Below are 20073 nucleotides of genomic sequence, written 5' to 3' on the forward strand. Positions count from 1 at the left end.
AGCCTGCCTCTCTGCCTACTTGTGATCTCTCTCTCTCTGTCAAATAAATAAAATCTTAAAAAAAAAAAAAAAAGTGACATCTTTAAAAAAAAAAAAGTACTCAGAACAGTGCCTGGCCCACTATAATAAAAGCATTAGCTCACAGGACGCCTGGATGGCTCAGTCGCTGAGCATCTGCCTACGGCTCAGGTCATGATCCCAGACTCCTGGGATAGAGCCCCGAATAGGGCTCCCTGCTCAGCGGGGAGCCTGCTTCTCCCTCTCCCACTCTCGCTGTGTCTCTCTCTGTCAAATAAATAAATAAAATCTTAAAAAAAAAAAAAAAAAGCATTAGCTCACAAATCTAGAATATGAGCTCCATGGGAGCTCATTCCATGGGAATATGAGCTCATATTCATCCTGTTGAAGCCCCAGGTTCCTGACATAAGTATGTGCTGAAAAATAAAAATTTGTTGAATGAGATAAATTTTATGCCAGCAACAGAGAATCCCAAAGTTAAACAGCACTACCTTTTTGTTATTACTGACAACTAAAACCTGCATCAGTTTAGCTTCAAAGTTTAGAGTTCATAGAGTATTTTGGGAATTTTTTTACACCTACCTTATCTCAAGTGATTCTGCAAAGCTGATATCATTTATCTCCATATCACAGACAAACCAAGAGTCAAAAGACTTAAGTGATTTGCCCAAAAACACAAAATCTGAGGCAGAACAGAATTCTGGAAGTTAATCCTACTTCATTTCCCTCTAGACCATACCCACGTAGCTCAAAACATACCCTACGAAACTGTTCAAATTCTCCCTACCTGCAAATGCACCAAGTTCAAGGTCACCAACAAGCTTCATCTTCCCATTTACTTTAAAGTAACTGATGGGGGGAGCCTGGGTGGCTCAGTGGGTTAAAGCCTCTGCCTTCGGCTCAGGTCATGATCCCAGGGTCCTGGGATCGAGCCCCACATCGGGCTCTCTGCTCCGCAGGGAGCCTGCTTCCTCCTCTCTCTCTCTCTGCCTGCCTCTCTGCCTGCTTGTGATCTCTGTCTGTCAAATAAATAAATAAAATCTTAAAAAAATAAATAAATAAAGTAACTGATGGGGAGGGAAGAAACAGATGACATAACACGAACAACTGTTGAAGTCGGGCAATGGGTACAACGGGACTGATTATACTCTTTTTCCACTTCGTGTGGAACCTTTGAAAGGTTCCATAATAAAAAATTTTAACTAAGGGGCGCCTGGGTGGCTCAGTCAGTTAAACGTCTGTCTTTGGCTCAGGTGGCCCCATGTGGGGCTCTGTGCTTAGCCAGAAGTCCGCTTCCCCGACTCCCTCTGCTCCTCCCCCTCCCTTGTGCTCTCTCTCAGACACATAAAATCTTTTTTAAAAAATTTTTCTAATTAAAAGATAAAGTCTTCATTCTGCAACATAAACTCTGCCACTTCCAGCTTTCTACTGAGCACATCCCAGTGTGAGGAAAACACACCACATGAGAACCTTCAGCACTTTGCAATGAGAGGCAGGGAAGAGAACACCGGACTTCATTCGTGCTCGGCTTTACTAAGTATGAGACCTCACTGGTTCCTCTAGTACCTCTGGGCCCCAAACTTCCTCCTCTGTTCCTTCTAAAATTAAAATTCTGATTTCAGCTTTCTCCTTACTCCCTGGATTCAACAAGCAAAACCAAATTCATCTTTCCTCTATTCCAAACCCCTAAGACCTGTTCTTCCTCCTGACTTCCCTATTCCTGATGCCTAATTCTGCCAGCAGCCCGAGCATGAAAACCTCAACATCACCTCTGACTTGAGACATGGAATTGACTGTTCCCTTCCCCTCCTACCTAATCAGTCACCACGTCTCTCTGTTCAGCCTCCAAAATATCTCCTGAATGCACCCAAGGCCACAGATTCAATTCAGGCCCTCATCACCCCTCACTTGGACTATTACCATGAATACAACTAAAGTCCCTCTCTTGGGCGCCTGGATGGCTCAGTCAGTTAAGCGTCTGCCTTTGCCTCGGGTCACGATCCCGGAGTCCCAGGAGTCCCAGGATTGGGCCCCACATCAGGCCCCCCACTCAGTTGTTAAGTCTGACCCTCCCCTCCCTCATGCTCTCTCGCTCGCTCTGTCTCTCTCTCTCTCTCTCTCTCTCTCTCTCAAATAAGTAAAATCTTTAAAAAACAAACAAACAAACAAACAAAACCCTCTCTATTTCTCCTCACTGCCAATCCATCCTACTCATCCTCAGTCTGGCACTTAAGACCCTCCAAAACTCAGTCCCAACCTCTTAGCAGTCTCAACATCTACTATGTTCCTCTATGCATCCCAGGGTCCAAGTGGTTTGGACATGCAGTTTCCTGAGGTCAACCTCATTTCCGACACCAGTCCCCCACCTCTGCTCAAGCTCTCTTTCTCTCCAGAATGCCCTCTTCTTCCCTCTGCTTCTCATCTTCAAGGTGATGCCATTTAAATACCACTTCTTCGGTTGAAGTGCTTCTTGATTTCCCCAAGGGGGCAGTATAACACCCTCTACTTAACCACTAAGCACTGGGGCTGAACCTCTTTTATAGCACCTATTAGTCCTTTCATTTTCTGGTGCCTTTAATCTCCCTACTAGATAATTCGTTCCTTGTCAGTAGGAAATACGTCTTATTCATCTTTGTATTCCTCAGAACAGAGCTTCTCAAAGACTGTGCAAAGGCACAGTGGCCTCCAATGAATGAGTTAAAGATGTTCCAGGCCGTAATCGTCCCTCCAAGCAGTCACAAAGGGCCTTCAACAGCCAGAGTAGAGTCCCCACCAGTCAAGTCTCAAGCATTCTCCAGTCTAACCCTCTCCCAACTGAGCTATCTCGGCCGGCCCTCAAGCATTCTCAAGTAGCTTCCTCCTTCAACCAGGTACACACTGCAATGATAACTTGGATGCACTCAGAGGACGCAACACAGCACACTGTACACAGTGGATGCCCAATAAACATTTGCTGAACTGAATGTGAGAATAACCCATCTGTTCCCTTTCAACCACTATCTCCAAGATCACTTACCATCTAGACCTCTTTGAACGTTTCCACTGAATGTGTTCTTTTTAATAATCACTGGTTTATTAGCTGGCTACACTTGCCTTACCATCCAGAGCTCACATCAACACTACAGTGCATAAAATAACAGAGGATATGCACAAACAATGCACCACAAAGAGACTCAAAGTAAAATTCAACATTACAGAACAAAGAAATGCAATGCCACTTTACACTACTAAATGAGCAAAAACTTTTTATGAAAAACTGTGTTTCTGTCCAGCTCTGGTAAAACAGGTATATCCATGTATCTGTTAGAAGTAAAAACTGGTACAACATTCTTGAAAAGCTGTATGGCAACATATACAAAAAGCCATAAAAACATTCATCCCATTTAACACAATACACTCAGAAATGTACCCCAGAAATATAAAGAGACAAAACAATAAAACCTGTAGTATCCACAATAACGTAAAGTATTAAGTGAAAACCAGGGAGCAACATAAATACCTAACATTGAAAGAACTAGGTAAATTATGGGAGCATGACTTGAAATATTTTGCAGCCTTTCCTATAGGGGCACCTGGGTGGCTCAGTCGATTAAGCATCTGACTCTTGATTTTGGCTCGTGACTCCGGGCTGTGCAATCGAGCCCCAGGTCAGGCTTCACATGAATGGGAGTATGCTCCTCCCCTCCTCCTCTGCCCTTCCCCATACCTACATGTGTACACACAGTCTCTCAAACAAATAAATCTTTTTTTAAAAAAAGTAAGCATATAAATTAAAATTGTGGCACCTATAACATGGAAACATTCCATGATCTAGTAAGTAGAAAAAATTCAAATTACATGTACCATAATTAAACATGAGTAAAAAATATACATGTGTATATACATACACACATATATATGCTTACATATAAAACTATGTATTTTAATGGAAACCAAAACAAAAAAATCAACTATTTTAGGGTAATAATCTAAATATCTTAACAATTTATTTAATAGGTATTCTTCTGAAAAATTTTTTTAAAGATTTTATTTATTTATTTATTTATTTATTTATTTATTTGAGAGAGAGAGAGAGAATGAGCATGAGAGGGGGGAAGGTCAGAGGGAGAGAAGCAGACCCCTTGCTGAGCAGGGGTGTCCCGATGCGGGACTCAATCCCCAGACTCCAGGATCATAACCTGAGCTGAAGGCAGTCGCTCAACCAACTGAGTCACCCAGGTGCCCTATTCTTCTGAACTTTTGAAAAAGAAAGTTCCACCATATTGAGGAAACAGAGGGGTTCCATGATACAAGCTTGATAGAGCCTCAAGAAGAGGTTCACCCCTCCCTTTTACAGCTCATTTTGGCCTTAACTGAGAACTCTCATGCATTCCTTATCACAATGACCTCTTTATGACACCCTCAGCCCCCAGCTTTCCAAGGCCAACAAACCACCTCAACTGTTTTGAACTCCCAAATCATGCAAAACAAACATAAACTCTAAAACAAAGAATGCCTACAACTGTGTGTTACTTTAGCAATCAGCAAATAGCCAAGCCCAAATTCAATTATAAACCCTGAAGGTATATAGTACTGTCACATTAAGGTTTCTGGGATTCTCAAAGCCAACTTGCTGAGTAGCGGACTATACCAGAATTAGAAAGCAGTATGGAATCACAGACAAATCAAAGAACTAAGGGCCAGGAGACCAAGGTACAGTTAAAAAGAAAAAAGAAAAGTTACTTTAACTACAAAGCAGTTGGGTAAAAAGCAGCTGGCCGTGTCTCATGAGTCTCATGCAGCCACAGTCCGTAAGCCAGGACGGCAAGTCATTTTATTAAATATTAAAACATATCAAAACATAATTTTTAGCACTGATGTCCCACAAGGATGATATTAAAGCAAGTCTTCTCATTGTTTTTTCTGTAGTATCACCATTGTCTAAGTTTAATAATGAAAGACCAAGATACAATAATGGACCAAAAAAATTAGTTACTGTGAATCAGAAATAATAGAGACTAAATTGCTTTTCTTAGAAGGGCATTTCAGCAAAAGATAAATAATTTTGAAGGACTAATAAATATAACCATTAGGAAAAAAGTTTAACCTTTTGTTTCTATTGCTGTGTTCTCAGTATCTAGAGTCAGTATCAAAAATGCAGATATATACAATCATTCATGACAATACATATGCAGCAGATACCAGGCTAAACAAACTATTCATACTTAACCAAGTTCATCAGAGCACAGGGTGATTACCACTCCAGAATGTTGACACAAAAACTGAAGGGCCTCTCGAGATCCAATCATATGCAGATAGGATGAGCTCCTATGCGGTTACTCATTCAGAACATGAGTGGAAGATTAACCCACCCTCACTTCTCTCCAAACAAACTCTGACAAAGCAGCAAACAGTCTCCTCTGTTCATCGTCATCCCGTCTGTTCCAGGAGTGGCCAATTCCATCCATCGGGACCAGCATCCTCAGGTTTTCTCTGTCTCACTACTGCTCAGCATCACCGGCACCCCCCACCCCCACCTTATTCTTTCTGGACAGAAATCACCCTCTAGATTAAGCCTCTCCTGTTGCCTTCTCAGGCATTACCAAGGTCTTGTTTTCTAAATAAAGCTCTCCTAAACCTTACTCACCTGCAGTTCACTGCACTGGGGATCACCCAAATAGCCCATCAGAGCTCTTTATAATTTCTGAAAGAGAGAAAAGGAAGCTTTTAAATACATAGTAGAAAACACCTTTGCTGATGTATCAGTTCTGAAGCACTTGTATCCAGTATTCACGGCATATGGTCTTTTGGTCCATAGTATTTCAGTAAAATGTAGCATAGCCAGCTGGACCAAAAGTCCTGAGATAAGAGACCAGAGATAGAAGTTTGGTTTATTGTTGCTATTACTTAGCTGTGTGACCTTGGGCAAGTCACTTGACTTCTGGAGGCCTAAATTTCCTCATGTGGAAAATAAAACAGACCAGACAGAAGTAGCAGAATACATTACAATGGAAAGAGCACAGGCTCTCCAAGACAGAACACTAGCACCACAACTTACCAGTTTTATGACATTTGTTAGCTAGCTCACATTTAGCCTAAATTTCCTCCTCTGCAAAATGGAAATAACAACTCTCTTAGGGTTGTTATGAGAATTAAAGGAGAGAAAATGAGTTATAAAAAGCCTATAGTAAACATACTGTGCAATTTATCATAAAATTCTACAGACAGTAATTACCACTGTTATCCCAGCCCTAAGATTATACGAATTCAATTATCAAATATTTATTTCATTAAAATATCAACAAATCAAACCTGTACCAAGCTGACAATGGAATTAACTGTTTCACTAACAATTCAATTACAGTTATCTTTTTTTTTTAAGATTTTATTTATTTATTTGACAGACAGAGATCACAAGTAGGCAGAGAGGAAGGCAGAGAGAGAGGGGGAAGCAGGCTCCCCGCTGACTGGACCCTGAGATCATGACCTGAGCCCGAAGGCAGAGGCTTTAACCACTGAGCCACCCAGGCGTCCCTCAATTACAGTTATCTTAAACTGATGGTAGTTTAAGATTATCAATATTACTTAACATCGTAGGAAATAGGAGCAGAATGGACCCTGCGTAACATCTGAACTAGTTCACTGCCCAGGCCTTCCCTGACTTCCCCCTCTGCTTTCATAATGCTAGTGTACACCACAACAGAGAGGCCCTCCAGAAGCCAAATGACACCAACTGTTTTCTAATGGTCAGCTCGGAGGAACACAACTAAAGATGGGGAAAGGAGAACAAAGTCTTATTTTTTTAATCTTTTTTTACTGGACACCTGGGTGGCTCAGCCGGTTAAGCACTGCCTTCAGCTCAGGTCAGGATCCCAGGATCCAGTCCCACACTGGGTTCTCTGCTCAGTCCCTCTGCCTGCCGCTCCCCCTCCTTATGCTCTCTCTCTTTCTCCTCCCCCCCCCCTCAAATAAATAAATAAAATCTTTAAAAATAATAAATATTTTTAATTTTATGTACTTAAGTACTGTTCAATCTTGTTTACCATAGCATACATCAGTTTTTGTATTAAAAACAACTGTTTAGGGGTGCCTGGGTGGCTCAGTGGGTTAAGCCTCTTGCCTTTGGCTTAGGTCATGATTTCAGGGTTCTGGGATCAAGTCCCACATAGAGCTCTCTGCTCAGCAGGGAGCCTGCTTCCCCCTCTCTCTCTGCCTGCCTCTGCCTACTTGTGATCTCTCTCTGTCAAATAAATAAAATCTTAAACACACACACACACAACTGTTTAAGGGGCTCCTGGGTGGCTCAGTTGGTTGAGTGTCTATCTTCAGCTCAGGTCAGGTCAGGATCTTGGAATCCTGAGATCAAGTCCTGCGTTGGGCTCCCTGCTCAGCGGGGAGTTGGCTTCCCCTTCTGTCTCTCCCTCTGTGATCTCTCTCACTCTCTCTCAAATAAGTAAATAAAATCTTTAAAAATAAAAAAAATTGTTTAAAACTATATTAATTATACATATTGCCTAGTGACAGGAAGTTCGCCTTACAGGAATATTTTTACCGCAAGGAGAATTTCCACAGAAGAAAGGAAAAAGGCAAATTCAGATGTGCTGAAAACACCTAAAATATGGCACAGAAATAACAAAAAATCACAAATATTCACACTTCAGAATGGTTCAGTCAAAAAATATGCCATGCATTCTCTGAAGATCTAATGATGAATCAGGGGGTTTTTGGCTCAAAAGCAAGATGAATATACAAACTCTGGTTTTACCAGACAACTTCCTGCTCTTAGAGAAAATGACCCAGTTTAATTTAGACAAGTAAACAAGTTGGTATGACTATCTGGCAGTATGTTGAAAAACTTTCAATTTGTTTTAGACAACTGATAGCTTTAAAAGAATTATATTATACATACTTATATATTTAATATATATAAAAGTCTTCATGTTACATCTACAGTATTATTTTTAAAAGAGGAATATTAACTCTGTTGAATTCACGATTACTCAAAAGTATTATCTCAGCCACTCCTGAAGTGGTTCACTATATTTTACATTGCTTCTAGCCAATGCTACATAAATCCTGACTACACCCATCAATTTAAATGAACTGTAAGCTGGTGTGGCCACATTCTCCACACATAACATAGTTCTTTCCCAGAAAACATTTCGAATTATTACTTAGAAATCAAATTATATTTGAATGTACACTTATCTAAGTTTATGAAAATAACCATAACAATTTGCTTATAATTTTTAAGTAGCTCCTCACCCTATCTTGTTTATCAACAAGTTGATATACTTGACCCAAAATCCTCTATGCATTCTGAAGTAACAGGCAAAGAACCGTACTTCTTGTGCTGAGCCAGTATCTGAATGTTAAATGCAGTCTGACAATAATAAACTAACTTTTATTGAATATTAATACCAAGACTACCTCATAAACAGGGAATAAAAATGCATGTATAAGACCTGGTCTACTGGGGCACCTAGGTAGCTCAGTTGGTTAAGCCTGTACCTTCCGCTCAGGTCATAATCCCAGGGTCTTGGGATGGAGCCCCGCATCAGGCTCCCTGCTCAGTGGGAGCCTGCTTTTCCCTCTCCCTCTGTTGCTCCCCCTGTTTGTGCTCTCTTGCTCTTTATATCAAATAAATAAATAAAATCTTTAAAAAAAAAAAAAAAAAGATCTGATCTACTTATTTGTAGATCCCTCTGCAATATTCTTAGCCTTTCATGAATATGCTATGTATTTTTAAACTACACAAGGCCCTCTGCAAGTAGGAATGATCTCTCCTGTTGTTTTGGCATCACACCCCTCCTCAATAAAAACTGGCCAGTCCATAAATGTACACTGACTTTACAATGTGGACTGAGTAATTTTGATGTTAGAAAATGAAAAATCTTCCTGACAGTGGCAAAAGTCAAAGTTTGCCACCTGACAGAGAGGTACTTAATGATGCCCCAAAACTACAGCCTTACCTAAAAATAGTGTCCTAGCTTCTCAGCCAAAAGGATAGACTAAAAAAGCTGTGTCTTTATTCGGCTACAAGACACTGTCTTCAACCTAGCCCTAACCTTTAATACTATGGTATTTCTTATTTTAGAATACTTTTGTACAAACTTGTTTGATAACCAACCTCTAACTTCATTTTCAAGTGACTACTAATACTTCACATGGTCTACATGCACAAAAATTGTGGAAAATATCTTGACATAATTCAACCCAAATAACACTAGCCACAAGAGATTACCAATTTCTAAATATTCAATTTTTTTAAGTTTTTTTTTTTTTTTTTTTTTAGTATTCTCTACACCCAACATGGAGCTCAAACTCACAACCCAGAGATCAAGAATCTCATGCTCTTCCAACTGAGCCAGGCAGATGCCTCTAAATATTTCATTTTTGGACTACAAATAAACATCTCCATAGGCTAAGAAGCAGATCACTGGTTCCTTTCCACAAAGTAATCTGTAAATATAAATAAATAAATAAAAAGAAAAGGTTCTGATTGGAAGGTCTAAGGCATGAATATGCCACTGAAATAAATAAATAAATTTTAAAATCCACATTTGCTCTGCCAAGAATAAAAATAAAAATATATAATACACACAAGCACTGAAGTTTCAAACACAAGCAAATGTGGCATATGCACTTACAAAAGGATCTTGATTTACGTCCACTTTCCTCTCCCAAGTTTTGTTTTTTGTTTTTTGTTTTTAGTAAGGCAAATGTCAATAGAATGCCTCAATCTGGAAAAAAATAAAGCACAGCTTATTCTTCTTAATCAGATGTTCCGATAAATAGGAAAATTTTGTGAGAGGATTTCAAAATCCAAAGGTTACCCATACCTGTTCGGGGAAAAAAAAAAAACACACACACACACACGCACACACCTGCAGCGGGCCTAGTAACTTTACATTTTCTCAATAAATCATAATATTTTTAAAGCTGAGAAAATTGCTTGTGAAAAATGTAAAATCAGCAAACCTCTCCTCCTCCCCGTTATAGAATACTAACTGTACACTAACACTTTATCAATAATGTCCTTCAAATCCAAAGCATTAGAAGTTAGATTAAAGCAGCACTTCCAATTCCCCACACCACATGACCAGAAAATAAATGACAAACCCGTCTTATCCCTAATCAATTAAACAAAATTCAACACTATCATTCTTATTTCAAAATAACTATGGGAAAAACAAATACTGTTCCATTTTTTCAGAAAAGAAAAGGAAAGTCTGATGCCTATAATCTATCTTTCCAATGGAAAGGGTGTTCTTAACAAGAGTCCCAGTAACTCGGACATAGAAAATCCATATAAACAATCACTAACACTCAATGTTGAGTATGTGATAGACACCAATACACATATGAAATTAAGACATCCAATTAAAGTTACACAAGGAAATTTACATATAATTACCAGTGGTGAAGATACTGATCAAGGATAGCTGCAAATAACATTTGGCTCTGGATGAGCTCCACTACGGTTGAGCACCATTGCAACAACTTAAAAGTTTGGGACGCTTGACACATTTTTCCTTTCTAAAGCTAGCCCTACCCACAGACCCATTTGACTGATTGAGATACTTGGAAAATAAAGACGGTCCCATCAAATTACTTAGTCCCAGCCTCACCCTTATGCATTGATTAAAATAAAGAAAGGAAAAAGGGAAATCATTCTTAACTGCAGTCTCACCTTACACATCTCACCAGCACTGTAGTTCTTTAGTGATCAATTACTTCATCCAATTCCTGAGGCAAACAGAAAAGTAAAATGTGTCTGTACAACACCAATAACAATCAGTAGCAAATACTTCATCAGCCCCAAGTGAGAGGGCTTCTAAATTTCAAATGGAAAAAGTTACCAAAATGGTACAGTATGCAGTTCTGTAAATGAACTGTTTTGCTTTCGAATAAAAACATTTCCTTTCTGTGTGATGGAAGAACAGACTATAAAATGCTCTTAAGATCCAAAACATTAAAAAAGCGATCTCTTTCAGCACTGACCGATCTTACTTTCAAAAAAGAAGACCAAAAAAAAAAAGAAAGAAAGAAAGAAAGAAAAGAAAAGAAAAATGAAGGACAAGAAACCTCATTAATGTAAGTTTTAGAGAGGGCAAAATTAAGAACAAACTAGCCAGGACAACTCCTCCCCGCCTCAACCCCACACCCCCACCCACACCCGGCATCCACTGTCCCTAGAGTTATACACATTATATTAACGATTTGCCTGAAAAGTCTAAGCTGCGAGAGAGAAGCAATAACAATTCTGAGTTTCAAACAAAACCTGAGGATCTCAATCCAAGAAGAACCCTAAGACCCTGGCTTCCAACCCTGTCTGAAGGATCCTCAGAGAAGAGGGTGCAGAAAGCTCAAATAATCTGGGGGTAGAAGAACCAAAGTTCCCTAAATAAAACTGCAGTCCCCTGGCCCTAGAGAAGGGGAGTCTTAAAAGATCTCCCAGAAAAAGATAGTCTGTTTTTATTTTTGTTGAGGCGCTTGTGGGCCAATGAGAATTTCCGAGGAGGGGGCGGAGAAAAGGGGGGAAAAAGTGAAGCTCTGGCAACAGCCCCCGGCGGGGGAGAGAGGGGGCGCACCCCTGACCCACTTTTGCTGACGCCCACCCTTGGCCCCCGCCCCACCTCAGCAAGTCCGAGCCCTGAGGGGGCGATCAGGCGGGGCGTGGGAGGCCCGCACCCTCCCCACCCCCAGCCGCGACCGGGAGAAGGGGAGCTTGCAGGGCGGCTCGACCCCCCCCCCAACCCCGCTCCAGAGTGCCCGCGGCTGGAGAAACCTCCCGCAGGCCCGCGGTCGGGGTCTGCAAAGCCCCCTCCACCGCCTGGGCCCCGGGCGCCGCGGCCCCCAGCGGAGGGGAAGGGGACCGAGGAGGGGAAGAAGCTGTAAACAGCCCCAGCGTCCGGGCCTCGCCTCGAAGAGCCCCGCTTCCCAGGCCCCGCCGCGGGCCGCCTGGGTCCCCAGCCCGTCCGAGGGCCGCCCCTCCCGGGGCCCCGGGGACCGGAGTGGAGTCAGGTCTCCTCCCCAGAGGGCTCCGGCAGCTCGCGGAGCGGTCCCAGCAGCAGAGAAGGGGGAAGTCAGGACTTACCTGTCATTACTTTCTACGCCATCTTGGATCCACTTGTCAACGTCCCCACAAAGCATTATGGGTAAGAAAGAGCCTTTAAAGTGACTCCCCCCCTCGGCCCCCGACTCCCGCCTCCCGCCGCCGGCGCCGCCCCTCCGGCCGCACCTCCCGCCCGGAAAGTTGCCCCGGCTGGCTGGCCGGCCCCGGCGCCTGCAGCCCGGCCCCCTCCCCTCCTCCGCGCTGTTTGCATTTAAAATTCACCCCCATTTTTAAAATGTGGCTTTGGGTTTTCCTCTTGGCTCCTGCCCCTGGGTTCCCTTCCCCCCACGCCTCGCCTCCACGCCTGTTCCCTTTGCCCCGCCGCCCTCCTGCCCTGGCAGACACCCCACGTCTGCATTTAATCAGCCCGAGGTTTCCCTGCTGCTGGCAGCAGAGAGCTACTCATTGATTTATTTATGCGCATTTATGCGTCTGTTATTGCTCTAGATCCTCAGTGTCCGGCGGCGGGCTTCTGCGGCCGGCTCCCTGCCCCGGGGCAGCCGGGGGTCGCCTGCAGGGCCCGGGAGCCGGGCAGCACCGCAGACCCGTCGGCGCTCGGACTCCCGCATCCGCGGGCGGAGAGGTGCCTATACCCTGGCAAAGCGTTCAGGGGCCGTCGGGCTCCAGGACCTGGGCGGGCACTGTCCCCGAGTCAACCGGCGTCAACGTGCGTTTGGGGGTTGGGGAAAGAAGTAACAAGCTAAATGCAACTTTTACCCATTTGATCGCCCTCCTGCTGGCTCCTCCCCTCCGCCGGTAACGGGATCCGCGACCCTCTAGGTGGAGGCCCCTCCCCTAGGAATGTGGCTTTGGACACTGCCGAGTCCACCGGTTCGCATTCCAGGCAGAATGTGGACTGTGACTTCCCAGGGCAGGTAATTCGGGGGCTCAGGCTGCTGCATCCGACCCGAACGGGAAGGCGCGCCGGGGCCCTGGGAGAGTCTGAGAGAGGAGAGGGTGCGGGGCTGGGAGGAGGGGGCGCCCACCTAGGTCTACCTGCCGGATCCCGGCGGGAAGGCGAGCCTTAGGGGCTGGGCAAGGGGAGGATTATCCGCGCCACTCCCGCCTGGGAGTTGTCGGGGGACGCCCGGAGTCTCCTGTCTGCAACGGGGTACCCTGTAAGTAGGGGGCGCAGAGACGCGGGGCTAGCAAGCCCGCAGTCCACGCACGCCGCCCGGCGCTCTGCTCCCTCCCGCGGGCCCTTTGCAAAGCGCAGAGCTCTCCCCGATACCCGCCGCGGGCTTTTCGGTTGCACCGGGCGAGCACAGCACTCGCCCGCACCCTCAGCAGTGGTCCCATGACCCCTGGAGCCGCTTGGTCAGTCCCCCAGGTCCCTCCCTTCCCAGGGACTCTGGTACTCTGCTTTGCAGACTGGGAGTCTGCTCTGGTTGCTTTTTTTTTTTTCCCCCTCTCCAAGCAAGCTTTTACAAGGAGGTGTCCAAGGGAAAATCCTCTAGGACATCAATGCTTACGAAACTCTGTTCGCTACTAAATGTTGTTTAAGGGTTCTGAAATTACAAGAATGCATGGGCATTAAAGCACCCCTCTTCGGGGACCTAGGTCTATCCTTAAGGTTCTGCTCCCCTCCAGACCCTGTGACAACTTGTCCCTCTGCACTGCCTTTCTCTCCAGGAACCTGGATGGTTGCTGACCGGAGCCCTGCCCCCAGGGAGCAGGGAAAAGAAAAAAAAAAAAAAAAAAAAATCCACCAGGCAATTTTCCCCGCAGACCGGAGGAGTAGAGTGAGGTGTAGACTCATTAAGGGACTGGCCCGGGGTTAGCTTTGAGGGAGGGAACAAGGTAATGAGTCACTCCTAGCCTGCACAGAACTAGGCGTGCTGGGGAGGGACCTCCCTTGAGTCACCCGCTTCTCTGCACTTGGGAAACCCGGAGCCTGGAGCCAGGTTCTTAGCTTCCAGCACATGTAGCCAGGCAGGACCTGTGCACTAGAGGGAGAGGACTCAGAGGACCCTCTGTTGCTGCCCCCTGAAACATGGGCTGCTCCTCCCATCTAAAGAAGGTTCCAAAGTGTCCTTTTCACAGGGCATCCTAGTTGTTCATTTCCCCGTTCTCCTTGTGCACTGGCGACACCCTTATGTACTTACGTAATGGTTGCTCTGTCCTTACAGGGCATTTTAGGTGTGTGGTCTCAGTTGTCTGTAGTTACCCACTGAATGAGGGGCAGGCTCGAGCGGCCAAGAACTAGGCCTCCCCAAAGGTTCTTTAGTACGTACGTTTTCTTGCCTCGCAGAGGCCTTGACCCAGAGAAGTTCACATTGTGTAACTCCCGGCCCATTCATCTCCTCCAGGGTGCCTTCTGGTCCATCCTTGTCCAAGACATGACCCGCTGCCTGAACTAGGTACCCTCCTCGCTCTTCTCCCTGCTTCCGCTCTGCCGCCTGCAATCCATTCTCCCTCTGACCAACCCCGTGGCACATGTCTGAAATGTTAATGCTGGAGTCTTCTGCTTAACCCCATCAGAGGTGGCCCATTCACAACTGGAAGAAGATCCAAATCCCTCACTGTGGCCTACACACTCTTGGGTAAGGAGGGGGGAGGTCCGGCCTCTCTCCCTCCCTCGCCGTGATCTAGCACGCTGGCCTTGTCTTCCCCTGCAGCACCCCAAACTTCCTTCCAGTGAGAATCTGGTCGCCCCGCATCTCACAAGCATCATCTTTCCAGCTCCCAGCTCAAGGTCACCTCCTCCAAGAGGACTTTCCTGACCCTTTTAACCAAAAGAGGTCACTCACTGTTCTCTTACCCGCATTAGAAATGATCATGTCTGTCTGTTGTGGGCTCCAACCCCATTAGAGTGTAAGCTCCCCAAGAACACAGGCCTCATCTCGCTTGTCCCCTCAGTGTCTAGACAAGGGCCTGGCACATATATAAGATGTTGAATGAATGACAACACATTTTTTTAAAGTTGTTTGTTTGTTTGTTTGTTTTTAAGTAAGCTCTGCCCCCATCATGGGGCTCAAACTCATGACCCCAAGATCAGGAGTCACACTCTACCAACTGAGCCAGCCAGGTACCCCTGAATGAGTAGACATTTATCAGAGCAGGCAGTGGTGGTGAAAGTGCTGGAGCATGGAATGAGGGGTTGAGGGCCCTGCCTTCCATCTTTTGAGGCCATTCTGACCACGTACAGCTAGAGATGGGCAAATAGGAATGGAATGGGGAGGACACAGGCTCTTTGGCCAACATTAATGGCGCTCCATTGTGATTCTGATCTGATAAACACACTGCCCCACCTTAAGTCCCTAACCACTCCCCCACCCCTTCTCTGCATCCCTCTTACTGGCCACCCCTTCTTTTCAACCCCGAGACGATCCTTAGAGCTCTCTTCAGCTACACTCCCTTGACCCCCCCATCTCTCAGTCATAAGGCTTTAAATACCATTTTTACCCTGAAGTAGGACTTTAAACCCACTTCAGACCTCTGCCTCCCCACTTGGATCTCTCAGAGACATCTTAGCCCACAAATACGCTCCACCACGGTCTTCCCCAGCTCCATTCTTGGCAGATCCATCCTAGAAACTGCTCAGGCCACAGTCCCTCCTGTCTTTCAGACTCCCCCATCAATCCATCTGCAAATCCTGCTTTGCCTTCAAAATGTATCCTGAATCCTGCCTTTTCTCATCATCACCATCGCTGCCACTCTGGTCCACGCCACTGTCATCTTCCTTTTCCCACCTTCCAGTGCATTCTCAGGGAAGCCACCACACCTGGTCCGGATAAAATGCAAATCAAACCTTTTCTCTCCTGTGCACATGACCCTCTGAGTTCCACGCCTCTCATTCAGAAGAAAAGCCAGAGTCCCACACCATCGGCCTCCTCTCCTTTCTCTGACCTAGTCCCACACCTCTCTCACCATTGCTCTGCCTTTGCCTGGATGGCCTCCTTTTTGAGTGTTCCCTCCTTCACTGATACACCCACCTGGCTTATTCCCACACCTCCTTCAAGGCTTGGCTCACCCCCAGGGAATCCGCTTCTCACTGTCCTACTTCAAATTTCAATATTCCTCAAACACACACTCTCTATTTCTTTCCCTGCTTTTCTTCCATGGCATTCATCACCACCTAATACAATAGGTAATTTCCTTAGTTATTTGGGTTCTTGTCTATTTCTCTCCATGTGAGGAGTCAGCTTGCTGATCACTAAAGACGTAGGTTTCCTGCTGAGAACCACATTTCCCAGCCATGCCCTTGAAGCTGGCTGTGGCCTCATGACTCCATCTTGCAGATGGACTCAGAGCAAAAGGATGACTGTGGAAACCGGCCTGATCAAAAATACATGCATCATGAGGCACCTGGGTGGCTCAGTCAGTTAAGCGTCTGACACTTGGTTTCGGCTCTGGTCATGATCTCAGGATCTTGGGATCAAGCCCCCCATCAAGCTCTCTGCTCAGCAGGGAGCCTACTTCTCTCTCTCTCTCTCTCTCTCTCTCTCTCTCTTCCTACCGCTCTGCCTACTTGTGCCTGTGTGCTGTCTTTCTCTCTTGGTCAAATAAATAAATAAAATATTTAGGGGTGCCTGGGTGTCTCAGTCATTAAGCATCTGCCTTCAGCTCAGGTCATGATCCCAGTGTCCTGGGATAGAGCCCCATATCCGGCTTCTGGGAGCCTGCTCCCTCTCCAGCTCCCCCATGCTTGCGTTCCCTCTCTCGCTGTCTCTGTCATAAATAAAATCTTTTAAAATAAATAAACAGGGACGCCTGGGTGGCTCAGTTGGTTAAGCAGCTGCCTTCGGCTCAGGTCATGATCCTAGCGTCCTGGGATCGAGTCCCACATCGGGCTCCTTGCTCGGCGGGGAGCCTGCTTCTCCCTCTGCCTCTGCCTGCCTTTCTGTCTGCCTGTGCTCACTCTCTCTCCCTCTCTCTCTGACAAATAAGTAATAAAATCTTTAACAAAAATAAAAAATAAAAAATAAAAAATAAATAAAATAAAATAAATAAACACCTACACACATACATAAAATATTTTTTAAAAATAAAATAGGGGCACCTGGGTGACTCAGTCGTTAACCATCTGCCTTCTGCTCAGGTCATGATCCCAGAGTCCTGGGATGGAGCCCCACAACACATCAGGAATTTCTGCTCAGCAGGGAGTCTGCTTCTCCCTCTCCCTCTCCCTCTGCCCCTCCCCTGCTTGTTCTCTTTCTCTGTCTCTCTCTCTCAAATAAATAAATAAAATGTTTGTAAAAAATTAAGTAAATAAAATAAAAAGATTCTCTCTCTGCCCCACCCCTCTCTTGCTCACTCACACTCTCATACTCTCTCTCTAAAAATAATAATAACAATAAATACATGCTTCTGACACTAAGCCGAACAGACACTAGACCTTTATTCCATTAATCCTCTAGCATCCATAGCTGAGCCATACCATCTAGCATGTTAGTGACTACACTGTGGTCACTCTAGCCCACTAGCATGCAAGTTCAATGAAGGAAATCATTTTTATATGTTTCGTTCATTTGTATGTTTATCCCTAGTGCCCACAACAAAAATTAGCATACAGTAAGTACTTAATAAGTACTTGTTGAGTGAATGAATTCCTTTTTCCACAACCAATCATGAAAATTAGCAGATGATTGACAAAGAAAGGACAATAGGAAAGACATTTTAGCTTGTTTTTGCTAAAGAAGCAGAAATTGTGGGTTGCGAGAGAACCTTTGGCTACAAGGCGTTGATAAAACCACGAAGAGTTCCATTTCATTTTGTTCCCTGTTTTCACCTTTTTTTCTTTTCTTCCTCCTACTTTTCCACCCTCATCCATCTCTACTCTCTATTCTCCTCTATCCAAGTCCTCCTTCATTCTCCCCTTTCCTTTCTCTTTCATGAATGGTCTTCTATTTCTTCCCACATAATCTGGCAAGAATTTCCTGCCTATTCTGAAACCTTAAAAGTTGTAGAAGGCAGTAATGTCTTTGACATCAGCCATAGCAAAACTTTTCTAGATGTGAATTCTTTTTTTTTTTTTTAAGATTTTATTTATTTATTTATTTGACAGACAGAGATCACAAGTAGTCAGAGAGGCAGGCAGAGAGAGGGGGGGAAGCAGGCTCCCTGCCAAGCAGAGAGTCTGATGTGGGGCCCGATCCCAGGACCCCGGGATCATGACCTGAGCCGAAGGCAGAGGCTTTAACCCACTGAGCCACCCAGGCGCCCCTAGATGTGAATTCTGATGCAAGGGAAATAGAAGCAAAAATAAACTATTGGGACTATATCAAAATAAAAAGCTTCTGCACAGTAATGGAAACAATCAACAAAACTAAAAGACAACTTACTGAACAGGAGATAATACTTTAAATGACATAGCAGGTGAAGGGATAGTATCTAAAACTTAAAAAGAACTGATAAAACTCAATACCAAAAAACCACAAATAATCCAATTTTAAAATGGCACAAATGGGGTGCTTCAGTGGCTTGGTCGGTTAACCATTGGACTCTTGATTTTGGTCATGGTCTCAGGATCGTGGGATCAAGCCCCACTTTGGGCTCCAAACTTTGCAGGGAGTTTGCTTTAGGTTCTCTCTGTCTCCCTCTGCCCCTCCTCCCACTCTCTCTCTCTCACTCTCAAATAAATAAATCTTAAAAAATAAATGGGCAGGGCACCTGGGTGGCTCAGCGGGTTAAAGCCTCTGCCTTCAGCTCAGGTCATGATCGCAGGGTCCTGGGATGGAGTCCCACATAGGGCTCTCTGCTCAGCGGGGAGCCTGCTTCCCCCCCTCTCTGACTGCCTCTCTGCCTATTTGTGATCTCTCTCTCTCTCTGTCAAATTAATTAATTAATTAATTAATTTTTTTAAATGGACAGAATATAGGAACAGAAGTTTCTCCAGAGAAGACATACAGATGGCCAAGAGACGTGAAAAGATGGTCAGCATCATTCATCATCAGGAAAATGCAAATCGAAACCTCAGTAAGATATTACTTCACACCTGTGAATGACTAAAAAAAAAACAAAAAACAAAAAACCCAAGAAACAAGTGTTGGGGAGGATGTGGGAAAAAAGGAACCCTTGTGCTCTGTCGGTGGGAATGCAAACTGGTACAGCCACTCTGGAGAACACTATAGAGGTTCCCCCCAAAAATAGTACTACTGGTTATTTACCCAAAAATTATGAAAACTGGGATACCTGGGTGGCTCAGTCTGTTAAGCATCTTACTTTGGCTCAGGTCATGATCCCGGGGTCCTGGGATCGAGCCCCACATCAGACTCCCTGCTCAGCAGGGAGCCTGCTTCTCTCTCTGCCTGCCACTCCCCCTGCTTGTGCTCTCTCTCTCTCTCTCTGACAAGTAAATAAATAAAAGCTTTAAAAAAAAAATTATGAAAACTGATTCAAAGGGATATGTTTATTGCAGCATCATTTACAATAGCCAAATTATGAAGCAGCCCAAGCGTCTGTCGATAGATAAATGTAGAAAGAAGAGATGATATGTATATGCAGTGGAATATTATTAGCCATTAAAAAAAATGAAGTCTTGCCATTTGCAACCACATGGGTAGAGCTAGAGAGTAGGGTGCTAAGCAAAATAAGTCAGACGAAGACAAATACCTTGTGCATTCAGTCATCTGTGGAATTTAGGAAACAAAACAAAGTAAAAATAGACCAACCAAGAAACAGACTCAACTATAGAGAACACACGGGTGGTTACCAGAGGGGAAGTGGGTGGGGAATGTGGGAAATAGGTGATGTGGATTAAGAGTCCACTTCTGGGGGCGCCTGGGTGGCTCAGTGGGTTAAGCCTCTGCCTTCGGCTCAGGTCATGATCTCAGGGTTCTGGGATCAAGCCCCGCGTCGGGCTCTCTGCTCAGCGGGGAGCCTGCTTCTCCCTCTCTCTCTCTCTGCCTGCCTCTCTGCCTACTTGTGATCTCTCTCTCTCTCTGTCAAATAAATAAAATCTTAAAAAAAAAAAAAGTCCACTTCTGAGCCCTGAGTGATGTAGAGAATTGCTGAAT

The 20073-nt window shown here is 44.8% G+C and overlaps 1 protein-coding gene across 4 annotated transcripts in view; it reads right to left on the reverse strand.

Annotated features, from left to right (window-relative positions):
- LOC111158095 (helicase with zinc finger) overlaps positions 1 to 12139 on the reverse strand; it is a 172878-nt gene extending 160739 nt beyond the window's left edge. For 3 of the 4 annotated variants that reach the window (XM_022519934.1, XM_022519935.1, XM_022519930.1), the window contains exons 1-4: positions 12098 to 12139; positions 10691 to 10746; positions 9648 to 9740; positions 5645 to 5701 (exon numbers count right to left, since the gene is read on the reverse strand). The gene's annotated coding sequence lies outside the window, so the exon portion shown is untranslated. The remainder of the gene's footprint in view (positions 1 to 5644; positions 5702 to 9647; positions 9741 to 10690; positions 10747 to 12097) is intronic. The other variant, XM_022519932.1, reaches the window with a different exon arrangement.
- Between the last annotated feature and the right edge of the window lie 7934 nt (positions 12140 to 20073).

Source organism: Enhydra lutris, unplaced genomic scaffold, assembly GCF_002288905.1.
Source record: "Enhydra lutris kenyoni isolate GAN:26980312 unplaced genomic scaffold, ASM228890v2 scaffoldscaffold57, whole genome shotgun sequence".
Classification (NCBI taxonomy): Eukaryota; Metazoa; Chordata; class Mammalia; order Carnivora; family Mustelidae; genus Enhydra; species Enhydra lutris.